This window comes from Mirounga angustirostris, unplaced genomic scaffold, assembly GCF_029215605.1.
Source record: "Mirounga angustirostris isolate CCGP_5_RB_7025 unplaced genomic scaffold, mMirAng1.0.hap1 SCAF_9, whole genome shotgun sequence".
NCBI lineage: Eukaryota > Metazoa > Chordata > Mammalia > Carnivora > Phocidae > Mirounga > Mirounga angustirostris.
This window is the reverse complement of record NW_026991717.1, coordinates 109,750,655-109,770,029: the sequence shown is the minus strand read 5'-3', so window position 1 is coordinate 109,770,029 and position 19,375 is coordinate 109,750,655. Positions and strand designations below refer to the sequence as shown.

Below are 19,375 nucleotides of genomic sequence, written 5' to 3'. Positions count from 1 at the left end.
TCATTTAGTTGAACATAAATGAAAGGGGACAATCATAACTGTGTTTATATACTAATAAATTCATTCAGTTAAACTACTACATCTCAAGAACAAAGAGAAATAATATTTAGAGGGATGGAGATCTTCCAAATGACAACAGGATGATTCTTGTCTATCCTAAAAGAGGAGAACTGAGAGTTGTATGTTCCAAGCATATACAATTATGGAAGATTTAAACAAGGTGTTCAAGAATGTGTTCACCAAGCGGGAGGGGAAGAATGAAGCAGGGGAAATCGGAGGGGTAGACGAACCATGAGAGACGATGGACTCTGAAAAACAAACAGGGTTCTAGAGGGGAGGGGGGTGGGAGGATGGGTTAGCCTGGTGGTGGGTATTGAGGAGGGCACATTCTGCATGGAGCACTGGGTGTTATGCACAAACAATGAATCATGGAACACTTCATCTAAAACTAATGATGTAATGTATGGGGATTAACATAAGAATAAAAAAAAAAAAAAAGAATGTGTTCACCAAATCTTAGAATTAGGGATCTTTCATTGGTGTTTGAAAGAAGCAGTTTAAGAATAAATAAAATAAAGTCTAATTTTACACAAAAGGTAGAATTCTTACAGAACTCACTATCTCAAGAGACGATAACTTAAGCCAGAAATGATATTTGAGGTAAAATATGAATGTTCATACCATGACACCATGGATGACAACTATATTTCCTATAAAATGTCATTGAGAACTACTGTAAATCAGAGTACTTAACTGGATTAATCAGTGTTATGACCCCCAAATGCCCTTCTTGGGCTTCAATGCACAGGAAATTACATATATCAGATAATAAGACTATGTTACATTTTGGCTCTAAAGGATGCTTTTTCTTTGTGTACCAAGAAACCATTATTTCTTTTCCTTGCAGTATGGAGATAAGAGGTAGATATACCATAAAAACAGAAAAGGATAAGACGAAGAATAGAATATTACTTCTGCCTGATGATGGCTTGCTTGGTTAGAGTAGAATATAAAATTCACAATATAAAGGATATTGGAGTTCTGAAGCTAGTACATCATAGTTGTTTTGTTAGAACAAATCTTGTACATGACTATTTCTTCTCACCAATATCAAGCAACCAAAAAATACTTATTGAGAACTGTTTTAGCCAAGGATCACTGGTTGCAAAGAATAGAAACCTAGTCAAATTAGCTCAAATAAAAAGGAAATTACCAAAAGAATACAAGGGAATTTGCCAAGAAAAAAAGCAGGAAGTACAACTGTATGTCAGGAGGTGGGAAACTTGCAATTCATACCATGTCTTTGTGGCCACAGGGTCTGTTTGGGTCAGCAACACCCTCCTTTTTGCCACCTGATTCCACTCTTGCTCAGGGCCCATCTTGTAGACATCAGCCTCAGTCTATAGAATTTAACAACTTAGTCTTTCACCCTCAGATAAGCTAGAGTCTCTGTCTTGTAATAATAATATTTACTGGGTACTGTACATAACGCTTATAAACATTATGCATGTCACTTAGATACAGTTGACTGATGATACTGTCCTGTTCAACTATATCTTTACTGATTTTCTGACTGCTAGTTCTGTCACTTTCTGATAGAGTAGTGTTGAAGTCTCCAACTATACTCTCTATACTTATCCTTGTAATTCTGTTAGTTTTTACCTCATGTATTTTTATGCTCTGTTGTTAGGTTCATGCATATTAAGGATAGTTACGGCTTCTTGGCAAATTGATCTTCTATCATAATATAATGCCTCTCTTTATTGCTAATAATTTTCCTTGCTCTGAAATCTGCTTTGTCTGAAATTCATAGAGCTACTCCAGATCTCTTTTGATTAGTGTTAGCATGATGTATTTTTCTCATCCCTTTACTTTTAATCTACCTGTGTTTTCATATTTAAAGTGGGTTTCTTGTAAATACCATGTAGTTGTCTTGCTTTTTTTCATCCACTCTAACAGTCCCTGTCTACTAATTAGTATATTTTAGACCACTTACATGTAAAGTGAGTATTGATATAGTTGGATGAAAGTAAACCATATTTGTCACTGTTTTCTATTCGTTGGCCTTGTTCTTTTTTTATCTTCCTCTATTCTTCTGCCTTCTCTGGTTTTAATTATCACTGTATATCCCATTTTCTGTCTTAGCATAGAAATTACAACTTTTTTTTTAAGTGGTTGCCTGAGAGTTTGTAATACACATTTACAAATAATACAAGTCTACTTTCAAGTAACACTATATCACTTCATGGGAACTGCAAGCACCTTATAAAAGAATAATCCCAAGTCCTCCCTCCCATCCCTTATAGCACTGTTGTCATTTATTTCACTTATCCATAAGATATGATCACCAAATATTTTGTTGCTATTATTACTTTGAACAAACTGTTATCTGTTAGATTAAGAATAAGAAAAAGACAAGATTTTATTTTCCTTTTATTTATTCCTTTTCTAAGACTCATATATAGTGTTTCTAACCTATATCATTTTCATTCTCTCTGAAGCTGGCAACACATTCCCCCAATTTTTGTTTGTCTGAGAAAGTCTACTGCTTCTTCACTTTTGAAGGATAATTTTACTGAATACAGAATTCTAAGTAGATGGCTGTATTTTTTCAAAACTTTTGAAGTATTTCACTCTACCCTCTTCCTGCTTACATGGCTTCCGAAGAGAAGGTTGATGTGATTCTTATCCTATTTCCTCTAGTGGTAAGATCCCCACCCCCATCTACCTGACTTCTTTCAAGATTTTGTCTTTGATTTTCTGCAGTTTGATTATAATATTCCTAAATACAGATTTTTTAAAAGTATTTATCCTGCTTGGCGCTGTCTGATCTTTATATATCTGCGGTTTGGTGCCTGTCATTAATTTTGGAAAATTCTCAGGCATTATTACTTCAGATATTTCTTCTGTTTCTCTCTTTTTCCTCTGGTATTCCCATTATATGTATATTCACCTTTTGTAACTGTCTTGTAGTTTTTGGATATTATGTTTCATCCTTTTCACTCCTTTTTCTCTTCCCAGTCAGTTTTTTAAGTTTATATTGCCATATTGTCACAGTCACTGATTCTTTCCTTGGTCATGTCCAGTCTACTGATGAGCCCATCAAAGACATTCTTCATTTCTGTTACAATGTTTTTGATTTCTAACATTTACTTTTCATTCTTTCTTAGAGTTTCCATCTCTTTGCTTACATTACTTGTCTTGCATATTTATCCAACAACAGAAGAATGTATATTCTCAAGCTCACAGGGAATATTCACCAAAATAAACCATATTCTGGGCCAAAAAACATACCTTAACAAATTTAAAAGAACAGACATCATACAAAGTATGCTCTTTGACCACGAAGGAATTAAATGAAAAAATATTAACAAGAAAATAGCTAGAAAATCCCAAAATATTTGGAGATTAAACAACGCACTTAAAAACAACACAAGAATTAAAGAAATCTTAAGAAACTGAAAAACTTTTGAATTAAATGAGAATTTAAAAAACATTTGTGGGATACAGCAAGAGTAGTAGTTAGAGGGAACAGTATAGAACTGTATGCACATATTGAAAAAAGAAAAAGATAACACCAATATTCTAACTTAGGAAAATAGGGGGGGAAAAAGAGCAAATTAAATCCAAAATAAGCAGAAAAAGGTCAATAAAATGGAAAGCAGGAAAAAATAGAGAAAAATCAACAAAACCAAAAGTTGGTTCTTTGAAAAGATTAATAAAATAGATAAGCCCCTAGTCAGGCTAACCAAGAAAAGAGAAGACACAAATTATTAATATCAGAAATGAAAGAGGTACCATCACAGCTGATGCCATGGACATTGAAAGGATAAATGAGCATTATGGACAAACCTATGCCCACAAATTTGATAACTTAGATGAAATGGACTAAGTCCTTGAAACACAATCTACCAAAATTCACACAAGGAGAAATAGATCATCTGGTTAGGTTTATATTAATCAAAGGAACTGAATAAATAATTAATAACTTTCCAAAACAAAAAGCACCACACCCAAATAGTTTCACTAATGAATTCTACCAAATACTTAAGGGGAAAATGACATCAATTCTCTATGATCTGTTCCAGAAAATAGAAGCAGAGGGAGCACTTCCTAACTTATTCTATGAGGCCATTACACTAATTCCAAAACTATATAAAGACATTACAAGAAAGGAAACAGACTAATATTTTTCATTAATATAAATGCAAAACCCTCAAGAAAACATTAGCAAATCAAAACTAATAATGTATAAAAAGAATTATATACCATGACCAGGTAGGATCTATTCTAGGTTATTCAAGGCTGGTTCAACATTTAAAAATCAATTAATGTAATCCCTCACATCAACAGGCTAAAGAGGAAAAATCCTATAATATCAATAGATACAGAAAAATTTAAATCCAAAATCCATTCATAACAGAAACTCTCAGGAGGGTGAATTTCCTCAATTTCATAAAGATCATCTAGAAAACCCTACAGCTAATGGCATATATAATTGTAAGAAACCTGGTATCTTTTCCCTAAGATTAGGAACAAGGCAAAGATGTCCCCTCTCACCACTTCCATGCAACATTGTACTGGAAGTCCTGGCTAATTCATTAAGACAAGAGAAGGAAATAAAAGGTATACAGATTGGAAAAAAAAAAGACATAAAATATCATTATCTTTGTTCCCAGATGACATGGTCATCTGTGTAGAAAATCCCACGGAATTGACATAAGAACTGATGGAGCTAATAAGTAATTACATCGAAGTTGCAGGAAACAAGGCTAATATATAAAAGTCAATGACTTTCCTATATACCACCAATGAGCAACTGGAATTTAAAATTAAAAACATACAGATTTAAATTTGAAAAAAAATTAAAAACATACAATCACTTATATTAGAACCAAAAAAGAAAGAGCGAGAAAGATGTTTAAATCAAAATATGTATGAGATATCTATACGATAATATGTATAAAAACCTGTAAAACTCTGAATAAATCAAAGAAGATGTAAATAAATGGAGAGATAGTTCAAATTCATAGACAGGAAGACCCAACATTGTTAAGATGTCAATTTTTCACAACTTGATCTATAGATTCAATACAATCTCAATGAAAATCCCAGCAAATAACTTCATGAATATCAACAAAATGATTCTAAAGTTTATATGGGGAGGTAAAAGACTAATAGCCATTACCATATTGAAGAAAAAGGACACATTCAGAGGACTGAAACTACCTGACTTCTAGACTTACTGAAAAGCAGCAGTAATCAAGACTGTGATATTGGTGAAAGAATAGACAAATAGATCAATGGAACAGGACAGAAAGTCCAGAAACAAACACACACAAATATAGTCAACTGATCTTTGACAAAGAAGCAAAGTCAATCCAATAGAGAAAGAAGAAGCATCTTTTAACAAATGGTGCTAGAACAACTGCATGTCCACATGCAAAAGAGAGAGAAGAGAGAAGAGAGAGAGAAAAATAAAAGAAAAAAGAAAAAAAGAATCTAGACACTGACCTTATATCTTCCACAAAAATTACCTCAACATGGACCACAGACCTAAATGTAAAACTCAAAAACTATTTTAGAAAATAAATACAGGAGAAAATATAGGTGGCCTTGGGTTGGCACTTAGTTTTTACATACAGCACCAAAAGCACAATCCATAAAAGAAAAATTGAAAAGTTGTACTTCATTAAAATGGAAAAATTCTGCTCTGTGAAAGACATTGTTAAAAGAATTAAATGAAAAGCCACAGAAGGGAGAAAATATCTATTAACAGACTTAATCCAAAATATACAAAGAGCTCCTAAAACTCAACAAGAAGACAAACAACTCTATCAAAAAATGGGCAAAAGATGTGAACAGACATCTCACCAAAGAAGACTTACAGGTGGAGAATAAGCACATGAAATGATGCGCAACATTATAGATGATTAGCAATTGTAAATTAAAATAGGATACCACTACATGCCTATTAGGATGGCTAAAATCTAACAGTGACAACACCAAATGCAGGAGAGGATGTGGAGCAACAAAAACTTTCATTCACTGCTGGTGAGAATGCAAAATTGCGATAGCTACTGTTAAAGACCGGATGTTTGTGTCCTCCCCAAATTCACGTGTTGAAGTCTTAACCCCCAATGTGATGGTATTAGGAGGTAGGGGCCTTTGGGAGGTAATTAGGCTTAGATGAGGCCATGAGGGTGGGGCCCCCAAGATGGGATTAATGCCCGTATAAAAAGAGGAAGAGTCACCAGAGTTTCTTCACTCTTATCATGTGAGAATACAGCAAGAAGGTAGCTCCCTGCAAGCCAGGAAGAGGGCTCTCAGCAAGAACCAATTTTTTTTTTTTTTAAAGATTTTATTTATTTATTTGAGAGAGAGAGAATGAGAGAGAACACATGAGAAGGGGGAGGGTCAGAGGGAGAAGCAGACTCCCCGCCGAGCAGGGAGCCCGATGCGGGACTCGATCCAGGGACTCCAGGATCATGACCTGAGCCGAAGGCAGTCGCTTAACCAACTGAGCCACCCAGGCGCCCAGCAAGAACCAATTTGCTGGCACTCTGAATTTGGATTTCCCAGCCTCCAGAACTATGAAAAATAATGTCTGTTGTTTAAGCCACCCAGTCTGTGGTATTTTGTTACAGCAGCTCAAGCAGACTAAGACAGCCCTTTTGAAGATAGCTTTTGCAGTTTCTTATAAAGCTAAACATAGTCTGACCATATAACGAAGCAAGCACTCTCTTAAGTATTTACCCAAATAATTTGAAAACTTATGCCCATACAAAAACCTACACGAGTGTTTATACCAGCTTTATTCATTATTTAGATGCCCCAAATTGGAAGCAACCAAGATGTCCCTCAATAGGTGAATACAAAAACTGTAGTGCATCCATACAATTCAATATTGTTCAGAAAGAAATGAGCTGTCAAGCTATAAAAAGATACACAGGAACTTTTTAAAAAAGCCGTCAGTCAGAAAAGACTTCCTAATGTATGATTCCAACTATATTATATGATAAATCTAGAGAAGGTGAAATTACAGAGACAGAAAAAAATCATACTTGCCAGAGGTTGGAGGAAGGGAATGGGGGTGAATTGGTGGAGCACAGGAGTTTTTTAGGCCAGTGAAAGTACTGTGTATGATTATGTAATGGTGGATACATAACATTATGCATTTGGCAAAACCCACAGAACTATACAACACAAAGACTGAACACTAAACTGTGAACTTCAAAAATAATGTATCAATACTGGTTCATTGACTGTATTAAGTGGACCACACCAAGGTAAATGTTAACAATAGGGAAACAGGGCCATGGAGGGGGACAGAAGGAATAAGGAAAAAAAAAAAAAAAAAGGAGGGAGTATATAGGAACTTTGTACTTTCTAACAAATTCTTCTGTAAACATATAATTGCTATAAGAAACAAAGTCTATTAATTTAAAAAAAACATGCATTCAAAGAAGACTAAAAGAATATACATACATAACTTATGTATTTTTATTTTCTTTGTTACATTTTCTATACTTTCTGGGTTTTTCAACAATGGGTGTTCATTGCTTTATATTTTAAAAATTTATTTTAAAATATGCCAAATGGAATGAATAAATTCGCCATTAAAACAGAACAACAATCTGATCCAGATGAAATTAAATCCAAAAAAATTCTGATCTCTGACACTGTTGTCCAGTTAACATAATCTCTAAACCTTCTTTTTCTTTTCATGTATTAATTAAAAATCATGCTATCTCCCCTTAGAGTTGTTTTCTGGGGAGACAAAATGAGGAAAGCTCTTTAAAAATAATAATTAAAAAAAGGATATCAAAGAAAGTGCTAAAAATGATTAATTATAGGAAAAGATAAGGTGTTTTCTTTGATTGAAGAGGGAGGCAGTCCTGGAATGATTTCAATGAAACCTCTAACCAACTAACAAAGGCTAAATTTATCACAAATTAGAAATACAAAGAGAGCATTCTATTTAATCAAAGGCTTTCTCAGTCTAACTGTAAGGCTATATGGAGGAACAGCTTAAATTCAATAAAGTATGAGTCATGGTTTAACTGAAACCTCTGCCCTGGGAAGAAACTTGTTCTACTGAATGTATTTAATTTCTACTTCAGTGCAGATGTTTTCAAGTTCACAAATGTAGGAATTTTCTGGTCAATATTGATCTGAAGACTATAATTTGAGATAAATGGAAATTCAGTGCTTCCAAAGTCCTCTTTCTTTTATGGCAAACAACTACATAAAATTTGTCCATACATATAGTTTCTTACTCTTTCCTAATTAATGGAATTTTAAGGCTTACAAGAAATCAAAGCAATATATAATCAAGCCCCTTTCCCTATTTATTGTCTCCAGACTGTTGTTAACAAAACAAAAACAAAACAACTCTTAAAATTAACAACATTAATCCTTTACTGAAATGGCTTTGGTGTAATCATATCTCATATCCATTAACAGGCCTCAACCATTCACTTAAGCCCATCTAAGTAGCTTGATCTGGTTCCATTATAATAATGTATGGTTTCTTTATTCTAGCATGACACAGCACAGAGATTTATTTCACACTGAACTTTTCTGAATTAAAAAAAAAAAAAAGAGGATTCAAGAACAGGTGTCTCAGGCTAGATTGGGGACTGCATAACTGAGCCTTGTGTTAGGGGATGATAAGAATACATTTAAAATTTTAATTGAAGAATGCCAGGCACCAGAGGCAAATAGCATGCAATTTTTTTAAATGCTAAAAACAGCCAGCTGCCAAAAAGGGCATGCTAGCTGATGGTTACAGCTGTTCACCATCATGCAACAAAAACACAAAAGCTTTCTATTTCTTGAGGTATGTCTTATCCGCATCATGGACTCTGGCCTCTACATATCATTTCTGTACCCTGGTGTTAAGTTACCCCAGCATGGCATAAAACTATTCAAAATGAAGGAAAAATGACTTTCTGACTATACTGTTTTAAATGATCTACTATTTATATCTCATTTAGTTAATTTAGGAGAGAGGTGACTGCATCATTCTTACTGTTTTATGTAACGGCCACTGAGAGAAAGTAAATTCTTCCATGGAGTACTGCTAGGAAAAAATGTGTCCAAATCTCTTTTTTGAATTGGGAAACTGGTAGATTGCAAAAATGTGTTGTCTCACATTCCAATGACGAAAGAGATTATAAAATGTCAAGCAAGGGAAAAAAAGTCTGAGCTTTTACCTTTTCCTTATTTCTTGGTAGTCACTAACATAAACATAAAGAGGAAGGACAGGAGAAAACACAATGGCCTTTTTAAAAATCCACAGATTGAACAGTCTTTTTCTGTAAATATTTCTTATCTTCGGTCCCTGATACAAAATAGCATTTTATTAAACTAAACTGATTAAACATAAAACTGGATAACAACATACTATATTTTACTAAAAAAGCAATAGCTTTAAAATGCTAGTTTGCCCTTGAAAACAAACAATTCATTCCATCAACATACAGTTATGGAACCATTTCTTTCCCTGCTCTGTTTATATTTAGGGGCTAGATAGAGTTCAGACTATTTTTTAGCCAGAATGCAAAGACTTCATTCAAACCTTCTCCAAATGATTCTTTTTCCTCTCTTTTACTTTAATCTTCTCAGCATACTCTAAAGACCCAGGCAATTCATTTCAATGGGACAGAACTGCAAAAATGGTCTTTAAGAAGAGGTTTGGCAAATTCAATAATTTGCTGAAGAGTTTTCTTATACATCTGTGGCCACTCCTGTTTTTACTCAATTACATAGATAATTCCACTACTAGAATAGAGAGGAATATGTATAAATAAGTAGTGAAGGGCATGCTAACAGTTGTTATAGTAAAACATGTATCAGTCTTTTGTTAAACAACTAAATATGCCATCAAATATACATTTTTATATAAAATTAATGCCAAACAAAATATCTGCACCAACAATAGGATACAGAAACCAAAACTGCTACTTATCACTAATATATATTTCTTTTCAGGCTAAGCAAAATGTTCAAAAAAGAGATTTCATTTAATCAAATGAGAAACATTTAAATTACATATCCACAACAGACTAGGGAACAGTGACTTGTCCATATATACATTAATTAGTTCAATAATTACATATTAATATTAATGATATTCAGAAAAAGTAGCTTGAAGTAGTGTCAGATTTTTTTAAATGTCATGAATATGGACATAACATTTATTACTCATATAATGGATGGCAGTCTATACAAACTACAAAATTAAAGATCTTTATGTCTCCCCCTGACTTTATTTTTTGTGTTTGGAATATTGTTCAATTGGCATGGAGTAATTTATCCTTTTCTCTCTTTTTGAGAAAAATCCCTCTGTATCCAACCATTTGATTAATTATTTAACTGTCACATTATAAATTATGCTAGCAGAAAATGCATCTCCTGATATAGTATAATACTTTCTTGTGTGCTTAATTTAGAAAGCACACAAATCTTTCAGAGTAACATTCATTGTTTACATCCTTGCCATGGTTTAAACAAAGGTCTGAGTAATAATAATAATGTCAATCCTGTCATTTCCTCAATTTAAAAAATTTCCTAAGAAGCAATTCTGTATTAACTTGACTGCTTTTGCTGATATTCTTCAAAAGCATAGCTGCATTAATTTACTGTTTTTCAAAAATGGTTGTTAATGTTATAAAATTACATGTTGAATTCCTATATATAAGAAACCTATCACAAAAATTGCAATTATTGTGAATGTAAACACTGGTTTTCAGTTTTGCCTATTCAATGACTGTTAAGAATGAATACAAAATGCAAGGTTTATTTAACTAAAGCACTATCATTTTCATACTTTTACAGCTGAGAAAATACTTGTACCTAAGTATCCTGTATCAGATTTGTTCTGGTGTCCCTTGAGAAATGCAATGTAAGTGCTATCAGGTCGATTTTTTAGTCACATTCTCCTAAAGGATAAACTGAGCAGACGGTTTAATGCTCTCTTCCACATAATTCAGCAAAGGACAGGCAAAAGGAAAAATAATGCCCAGGAGTTCTGATACTTTGGCATTATTCTAAGTAAGGTATGACAGGCACATAAGCATTTTTATCATCATCTGAAAAGCAATCCAGTCTGCAGAATTCTGTATCTAAGATTTCTGGTCACTTTACAACTTTTTAAAAACCAGTTCAAAAGCTACTTCCTTCTCATTTTTCTGGCTAGAATGACAATACTTCCCAATTCTGTAGGGCCTTGTTTATATCTTTATAACATCGTGAACTATTTTTTGTCTCATGAGATCGATTTTTTAAATGTTTGTGTTAATCTACTATTTAATTGGGAGCTTCTTGAGAACAGGGACTCTGTCTTAATCATCTATAATGTGACTGGCAAACTGAGGATTTCTTATTACTTCTAGGAAATTACTCATCTACATAAAATACGGCAATGATAGTACCTACCATATAGGTTAATTGTGAATATTAAATGAAATAACATATGTAAAGTTTGAAGCACTGTTACATAGTAAGATTCACTCAATGTTAGCTATCACTATATATAGTATTACTTTCATAGTGCCTAAACTGAAAAGTATTCAATAAATGTTTACTGAGCCGAAGACATCCAAAGAGACAGACATACACATACAGAGCTGAGACTTTGTACAGGAAAATGTCATCGTTAGTCCATAAAGTACATTTAAACTTAGCTATTTTTTAACTTAGTATTTTTCAGTGTTAAGTATTTTCTTAGTTATTTTCAGTTTTACTGTTTTACTGAACATATTTTTATGTTTTACTAAAAATATTAGGAATAAAAATTTTAAAATACTTAATATTAGGATTACTTTCACTAATACAAATATGTGAAGGTGAAATTCTATCACAATAAAATTTGTAAGACACCAAGAGGGTTAAATTCTATTGGAATTTTGTTATAAGCAACAATAAGGCCATATTTTTTAAGCATTTTTCAAATACCTCCATGCCTTAGTAAAATAAAAAATCACGTTCTTTAACAAAAAAACAAACTAACCTTTTTCCACACCTGTTGCCTCACTTACCCCTCATCAGAAACCTGTGAATCACATAGATTAGGCTACATTTCCTTTATTTGGTAGATTTGGAAAAGGAGCCTAAAATTTTTAGGGATCATTTTGCTTAGAGGCAATTTAATTAAAAAACAACAAACAGTGCTCGCTTCGGCAGCACATATACTAAAATTGGAACGATACAGAGAAGGTTAGCATGGCCCCTGCGCAAGGATGACACGCAAATTCGTGAGGCGTTCCATATTTTTATTGTGCAAGAATGTTGAATCACAGATCTGTACCTCTGAAACAAATAAATAATACATTATATGTTAAAAAAAAAAAGAAGAAGATAGTAGGAAGGGAAAAATGAAGGGGGGGATCGGAGGGGGAGATGAACTATGAGAGACAATGGACTCTGAGAAACAAACTGAGGGTTCTAGGGGGGAGGGGGGTGGGGGGATGGGTTAGCCTGGTGATGGGTATTAAAGAGGGCACGTTCTGCATGGAGCACTGGGTGTTATGCACAAACAATGAATCATGGAACACTACATCAAAAACTAATGATGTAATGTATGGTGATTAACATAACATAATAACAAAAAAAACAAAACATAACTAACAACGGAGTAACAAGTACTGCCCAGTATTATTGGGCAAAAAAGGATACAAAATAAATCAGACAAGCTTCTCAAAGAAAAACAAACTATTTAAATATAGTATAAGTGAGAACATGGGGTCAATTGGAGAGAAATATCACAAAAGAAATGATACTAAAAGATAAATAGGATTTCATGTGATGAAATGTAGGAAAGACATTCTAGAAAGAAATAACATGTTCCCAGCATAGAAATAAAAGTGTACATAACTTTCAAGAAATGAATCAGTAGCTGGACTGGTGAGATCAGGAGTACTGCACACATTCTGAGAAGTGGCTTATTTCCTATATGCTAAGTAAGGTGTTTAAACACACCTCTCTAGACACTGAGCAGCCATGGAAGATTTTAAGAAACAAAATCATATTTGATTTTGGAAATATCATTCTGATGGCAGTGTGGAGAATGGATTAAAAGGAGATAGCTTCTGAAAGCAAGAGGGACAGTTAGGAGACTACTGAAGTAGTTGTCCCACAGAGAGATTAGGCATATGTAGACAAGATAAAGATATGTACAGTCTACTATGACCTAGCAATTTACTACACTTCTAGGCATATGTACAGCTTTCCAATCAACATGCTACAAAAAATTTGATGGCAGGTAAAAATTTAAGGTATAAGGACAGACATAAATGAAGCAGTTGAACAGAATGGAGACCAGAAATAGGCCCATATATTGTCCACTGCTTGTTGACAAAAGCACCAAGGCAATTCAACAGGGACAGGCAAACTTTTCAGCAGATAAAGCTGGACTGACTGGATAAACCTATGGAAAACAATGAACTTCAACCCAGGTTTATCTCATACTGTACACAAAAAACAATATCAGTGAGATCACAGACATAAATATAAAAGGCAAACCAATAAGGCTTTTAGAAGAAAACATAAAATAATGTCTTTATGATCTTAGGATAGGCAAAGATTTCTTAGGACATAAAAAGCACTAACTTCTATAGTACTAGAACAAAAACTTGATGAACTGGACTTCAACAAAAAATTTTTGATCTTCAAAACACACTGTTAAGAAAATGAAAAGCCACAGACTGAGAGAAAATACTTACAAATCATGTTTATAATAAAAACTTGTATCCAGAAACACACACACACACACACTCCTCCTTTAAATTAAAAATAAAAAGATAAACAACCCAATTTTAAAAACTAATTTAAGACTTGGATAAGTTTATCAAAACTCATTGAATTATACAAGTAAGATCTGCTTATTTCACCAGAAATTACTTTTACCTCACATTAATAAGTACACGAAAAAGATCAAATTTTAAAGAAATTATTCACAAATTTACAATGGTCGAAACCGTATTTGTTTGGTAATTATTATTTTAGAGTAGGAGTCAGCAAACTTTTTTTGTAAAAAGCCAGATGGTAAATATTTTAGCTTTGCAGGCCATATGGTCTCTGTTGCAACTACTCAACTCTGCCACCATAGTATGAAAGCAGCCATAGACACCATGTTAACAAACGGGCATGGGTGTGTTCTAGTAAAACTACCAAAATAGTGGGGAGTTGAGTTTGCCTAGCCCTTTAGTAGAGCATAAGATTTTATTTGTAACACACTGCCATAGAGATCTCTGTGGCTTTACCATATACCACCACCTCCCAAGTGATAATATGGGCAGTAAAGACATATTTTAACATATGGTTAAGATGTGAAAAACTTTGATAAGCACTGCCCTAGAGAAACTAACACATATGCACAAGGAGACATGCAAACTTGAAATAATTTAAACATCCATCAATGAGGGAATACACAAATCATGATACATGTATACAATATAATAAAAAATAAATGTTCACCTATTAACACGTGTATAATACAAATGGGTGCCTCTAAGATGGTCACTCATGGCAAGACACAAGGTAATCTTTTTTAAAAATTCCAGTAGAGTTAACATACAGTGTTATATTAGTTTCAGGTGTAAAATAGTGATTGAACAACTCCGTACATCACCCAGTGCTCATGATGAGTGCACTCCTTAATCCCCATCACCTATTTAACCCGCCCCCCCCCCCTCTGGTAACCATGTTTGTTCTCTATAGTTAAGAGTCTGTTTCTTGGTTTCTCTCTTTTTCCCTTTGCTCATTTGTTTTGTTTCTTAAATTTCACGTACGAGTGAAACCATATGGTATTTGTCTTTCTCTCACTGACTTATTTGGCTTAGCATTATACTCTCTAGCTCTATCCATGTTGCTGCAAATGGCAAAATTTCGTTCTTTTTATGGCTGAATAATATTCCATTATACACACACCGTATCTTCTTTATCCATTCCTCTGTCAATGGACCCTTGAGCTGCTTCCATAATTTGACTATTGTAAACAATGCTACAATAAACATAGGGTGTATGTATCCTTGTAAATTAGTGTTTTTGTATCTTTTGGATAAATTCCCAGTAGTGTGATTACTGGATTGTAGGGTAGTTCTATTTTTAACTTTTGAAGAACCCCCATACTGATTTCCACAGTGGCTGCACTAGTTTGCATTCCCACAACAATGCAAGAGGATTCCTTCTTCTCCACATCCTCACTAGCACTTGTTTCTACCATAAGATAATCTTTCCTCTGAAATAGAAATACCACATTACTTTTAAAATGTAGATATCATATTCTTCAAAGGCTATCTTAATCTCTGAATTCAATCCAGGTACTAATTGCTAGATGTTTCCAAAAGATGCACATGGACTGCTCCATAGATTTTAAAATCTCAATCTGGGTGGACCCATGGTTGGTATTGGACATAATAAAAAAATAAATAAATAAAAAAGGGACAAAGAATGCAATGTTGACCTTTGTCAATCATATTATTGGATATTCTGGACTGCATGGATCAATACTGGCCAGAGGTAGCAGCAGAAGGAGCTATTAAACCAGACTACTCCCCAATTCCATTTGTCCCACTGTCCAATTTCAGTGGACACAGCCAGGTGGGCAGTGGCAACAGAGAAAGGAAAATACTGGTAATTAACCCATTTATCGACTGCTTTTTTCATCATGCCTTAAAATCCCATTGGAGGGGCACCTGGGTGGCTCAGTCAGTTAAGTGACTGCCTTCGGCTCAGGTCATGGTCCCAGGGTCCTGGCATCGAGCCCCACATCTGGGTCCCTGGTCAGCAGGGGGCCTGCTTCTCCTGCTCCCCCTGCCTGTGCTCTCCTGTTCTCTGTCAAATAAATAAATAAAATCTTAAAAAAAAAAAGTCCCATTGGAGTGTTTTAGGGAAGTCCACTTTACCCTCCCAGAATAAAAATAGCTTCAAATATAGTATTTAATACTCCAAAACTAGAGAGGACAGGAGCATGCTACCATGCTTCAGTACTATGTTTTGGGTTGTTTACCTAAACATAATCTCTGCTGGTCCATCACATCTCGTTCCATCTAGTCAATAGACTGGTAACAGACGGATAGTCAATCCAAGACCCTTACTTCTATGTATTTCCAATATTCAGATCCTTATGATTTGCTCAATTCCATTGCTAGTGTTTTGAAAAAACCTCTTTGCCAAAGCGTAACTCTACTTTTAGGCAAGTTACTTGAAAATTAACACCTTGAATATGTTCACAGTTTCCTAAGCATTAATTTTGACACAGCTTCCAGAGGGTAGAACCTTCACAGAAATCTTGTTTCTCTTAGTATTATCTATATATTAGAGCTCCAAGACAGTACGTTTTATTCCAAGTCCCCCTCTTACCTCTCAAGATCATCATTCTATCAGCCTAGACAGCTAAAGAACTACCTAAAGACTAACTGCTTTGGCAGGAAGGTTTTCTAATTGGGGCCAGTGCTCTAGCTAAGAAGGCAACTTAGTCCCCAGAACTAGGAGGGATTGGTCAGGTTTCCTTGACAGGATACTGCTGGAATCAGTGTAGACATGGGGATTTTACTGGGCATTCCAAGTAAAACCCAAGAGAAGTAGACAATGATCCTCAGGTGGGCTGGGGAACTAAACCTGGCCTTCCATGGGAGGATGAGCAAAGGGGGTGGTTATCTTTGTCTCTCTAGCATAACTTACCTATTCTGTTTTCGTTTACATTTCTGAATGAGTTTCACAAAAAGCCATTGAGTATTTCTAAGTTTCATTAATGTTGGTTGTTAAAGTTTCTCTAAAGAAGCCCTTGCTGAAATCCCATGACCTAATTATGTTATTTTATTATTTTGCTTTGTTCCCATAAAGCTAAAGTGCTAATAAAAACATTTATATGTTTAAAATATATAAAGCATTGTCAAATACATTATCACTTTGAAACCTCATAACTCTGTAAGGAACATAGAACAGATATTAAGAAAGGTTGTGGGACACTAAAATCACACGGCTAATAACTCCTGATTCCAAATCAATGACATTGACCTGTCCTGCCTTTCCTCATTCTGTATAGGCCTAGCTTGTGCTCCTGGTGATGTCTTTAATTCCTTCAGCCAGAAATGCCCACAGAACTTTATACCTCTCTTATAACACTTAACATATCCTATCTTTGTTACATTTACAGATTTACGGATCTTATCATACTCAGTGCAAATTCCTGAAGGGCAGGGACTGGGTCTTATTAATCTTTATATCCCCTACAGCATCTAGAAACACTCAGAAGTTTTACTTGATGTCTAGTGCACTACCCTGTTTATGAGGGTGATCCACATTCTTAGAATCTTCATTATAAAAAAATATTAAAAATATAAATGTGCCCACTTATATTTACACCTAAATAAACATACAGTATTTGTGTGGCAGTTGTACCCTGAAAAAACTTAAGAGGGAGAGAGAGAATCTCAAGCAGGTTCCATGCCCAGCACAGAGCCCTACACTGGGTTCGATCTCTCAACCCTGAGATCATGACCTGAGTCGAAATCAAGAGTCAGACACTCAACCCAGGCGCCCCTTCAATTGTTTTTTTTGTTTGTTTGTTTTAAAGTAATCTCTACACCCAATGTGGGGCTTGAATTTACAACCCCAAGATCAAGAGTCATAAGCTCTACCGACTAAGCCAGCCAGTTGCCCAGGACGTACAATTTTTGAACAAGAATTATATTAATCCTAATTATAATATTATGTCTTTTGGCAAAATCCATTTGACTTAGAGCATTACTATCTGCAATTTCTTGATTCTAGGGAATACAATCTGCATTGTTTAAAAGCTACTTACATTAGTAGATTAAACTTTAATTGAATGAAAAGGAGTACCTCTTTTTGAAAAGGTAGGGAACTCAGGTCTAATCCTTTTCAATACTGTCAGGAATTATTTTTATTCCTAGCTTTCTGGGAAAAAAAAACAGGAGAAAGAATACTGAACCCTAAAGTATCAGCTAGGGATGGTTATAATTCTGTAATCTACTTTTGACCTTCTAAAGGCAAGGAAAATGTGTGAGAAGAAAAGTCTATTATCTAAATTACATATATAAAATATATTTTATACTGTTACCTAATGTATAAATCTCTACTGAGCCTTCTTACTTGGCAACATCCTTTTGGAAGGAAAAAAAGGTATGTATAATTCCACTAAAGACCATGGACTATTATCTTTTCCTATTCCATGGAATTAGCCTATAATTTATATAAACTTGAGGAAGAAAGATAAGGAAATTCTAGATTTATATCATACCCAGAACTCTTGCATATAAAACTAAGCAAAGAACTACGAGGCAGGGGCGCCTGGGTGGCTCAGATGGTTAAGCATCTGCCTTCGGCTCAGGTCATGATCCCGGGATCCTGCGATCGAGCCCCACGTTGGGCTCCCTGCGCAGCGGGGGGTCTGCTTCTCCCCTCCCCCCCACCCCCCCCGCTTCTCTCCCTGCTCATGCTCTCTTATCTCTGTGTCTCGAATGAATAAATAAAAAATCTTAAAAAAAAAAAAAAAAAGAGCTAGGAGGCATTAACTTTCTTTATCATTTCAACAGTTATCTTATTTGTAGAATCATTTCTAAACTTGAATGTGATCTACATGTTTTAAACAAATAGAACTCTTATCAAAATGCTACTGAAAGACTGCATTCTTTCTTTTATATACTTTGATGTTTGAATCAAAAGCTAAATGTGACTGAGCCTCAAAGACTTACACAGATGTGCCTCAGGAAAACAGAAAAATCCAAACATTTGAAAAAGGTAGGTGTAGGAAGGAAGGAAGGAATGAAGGAGAGAAGGAAGGAAGGAAGGAAGGAAAAACAACTGATGAATCCGGGGACTACTAGATCATATTAGAAGAAAGATTCTTTATTTTAGGAAAGGATTTCCTTTGGGAATCCTTTACATAGTTCCACTAAAATGTTTAAAACATGACTTGATTTATAATAATTCCATTTATAGCAAATCTTTTTTTTTTTTAAAAAGATTTTATTTATTTATTTGAGAGAGAGAGAGAGCACAAGCAGGGGGAGTGGCAGAGGGAGAGGGAGAAGCAGGCTCCCCACTGAGCAGGGAGCCTGCCATGGGACTCGATTCCAGGACCCCGGGATTATGACCTGAGCCGAAGGCAGATGCCCAACTGACTGAGCCACCCAGGTGCCCCTAAGCATATCTTTAAGAAACACACTTGTAACGTAAAAAGATACCTGTATTTACAAAACCACTGATAATTTCTGAGACCGGTATCATGGCTATGTGGCCCAGACATTGCATAGGGAATAAGAGTACCTGGATTCTATTTCTAGCTCCAGCAACCTTGGATAGGTTCTAACTAGATGTAAGAGGACTTTTTCAAAAACTTTTC

The 19,375-nt window shown here is 34.7% G+C and overlaps 1 protein-coding gene and 1 non-coding gene across 9 annotated transcripts in view; one reads left to right on the top strand and one right to left on the bottom strand.

Annotated features, from left to right (window-relative positions):
* Nucleotides 1-19,375, bottom strand: part of FUT8 (fucosyltransferase 8) — a 315,924-nt gene that overhangs the window by 37,214 nt on the left and 259,335 nt on the right. The window lies entirely within an intron of this gene.
* LOC123862548 (U6 spliceosomal RNA) lies at nt 12,174-12,280 on the top strand. The gene has a single exon (XR_006795252.1). It is a non-coding gene; the product is annotated as a U6 spliceosomal RNA (small nuclear RNA).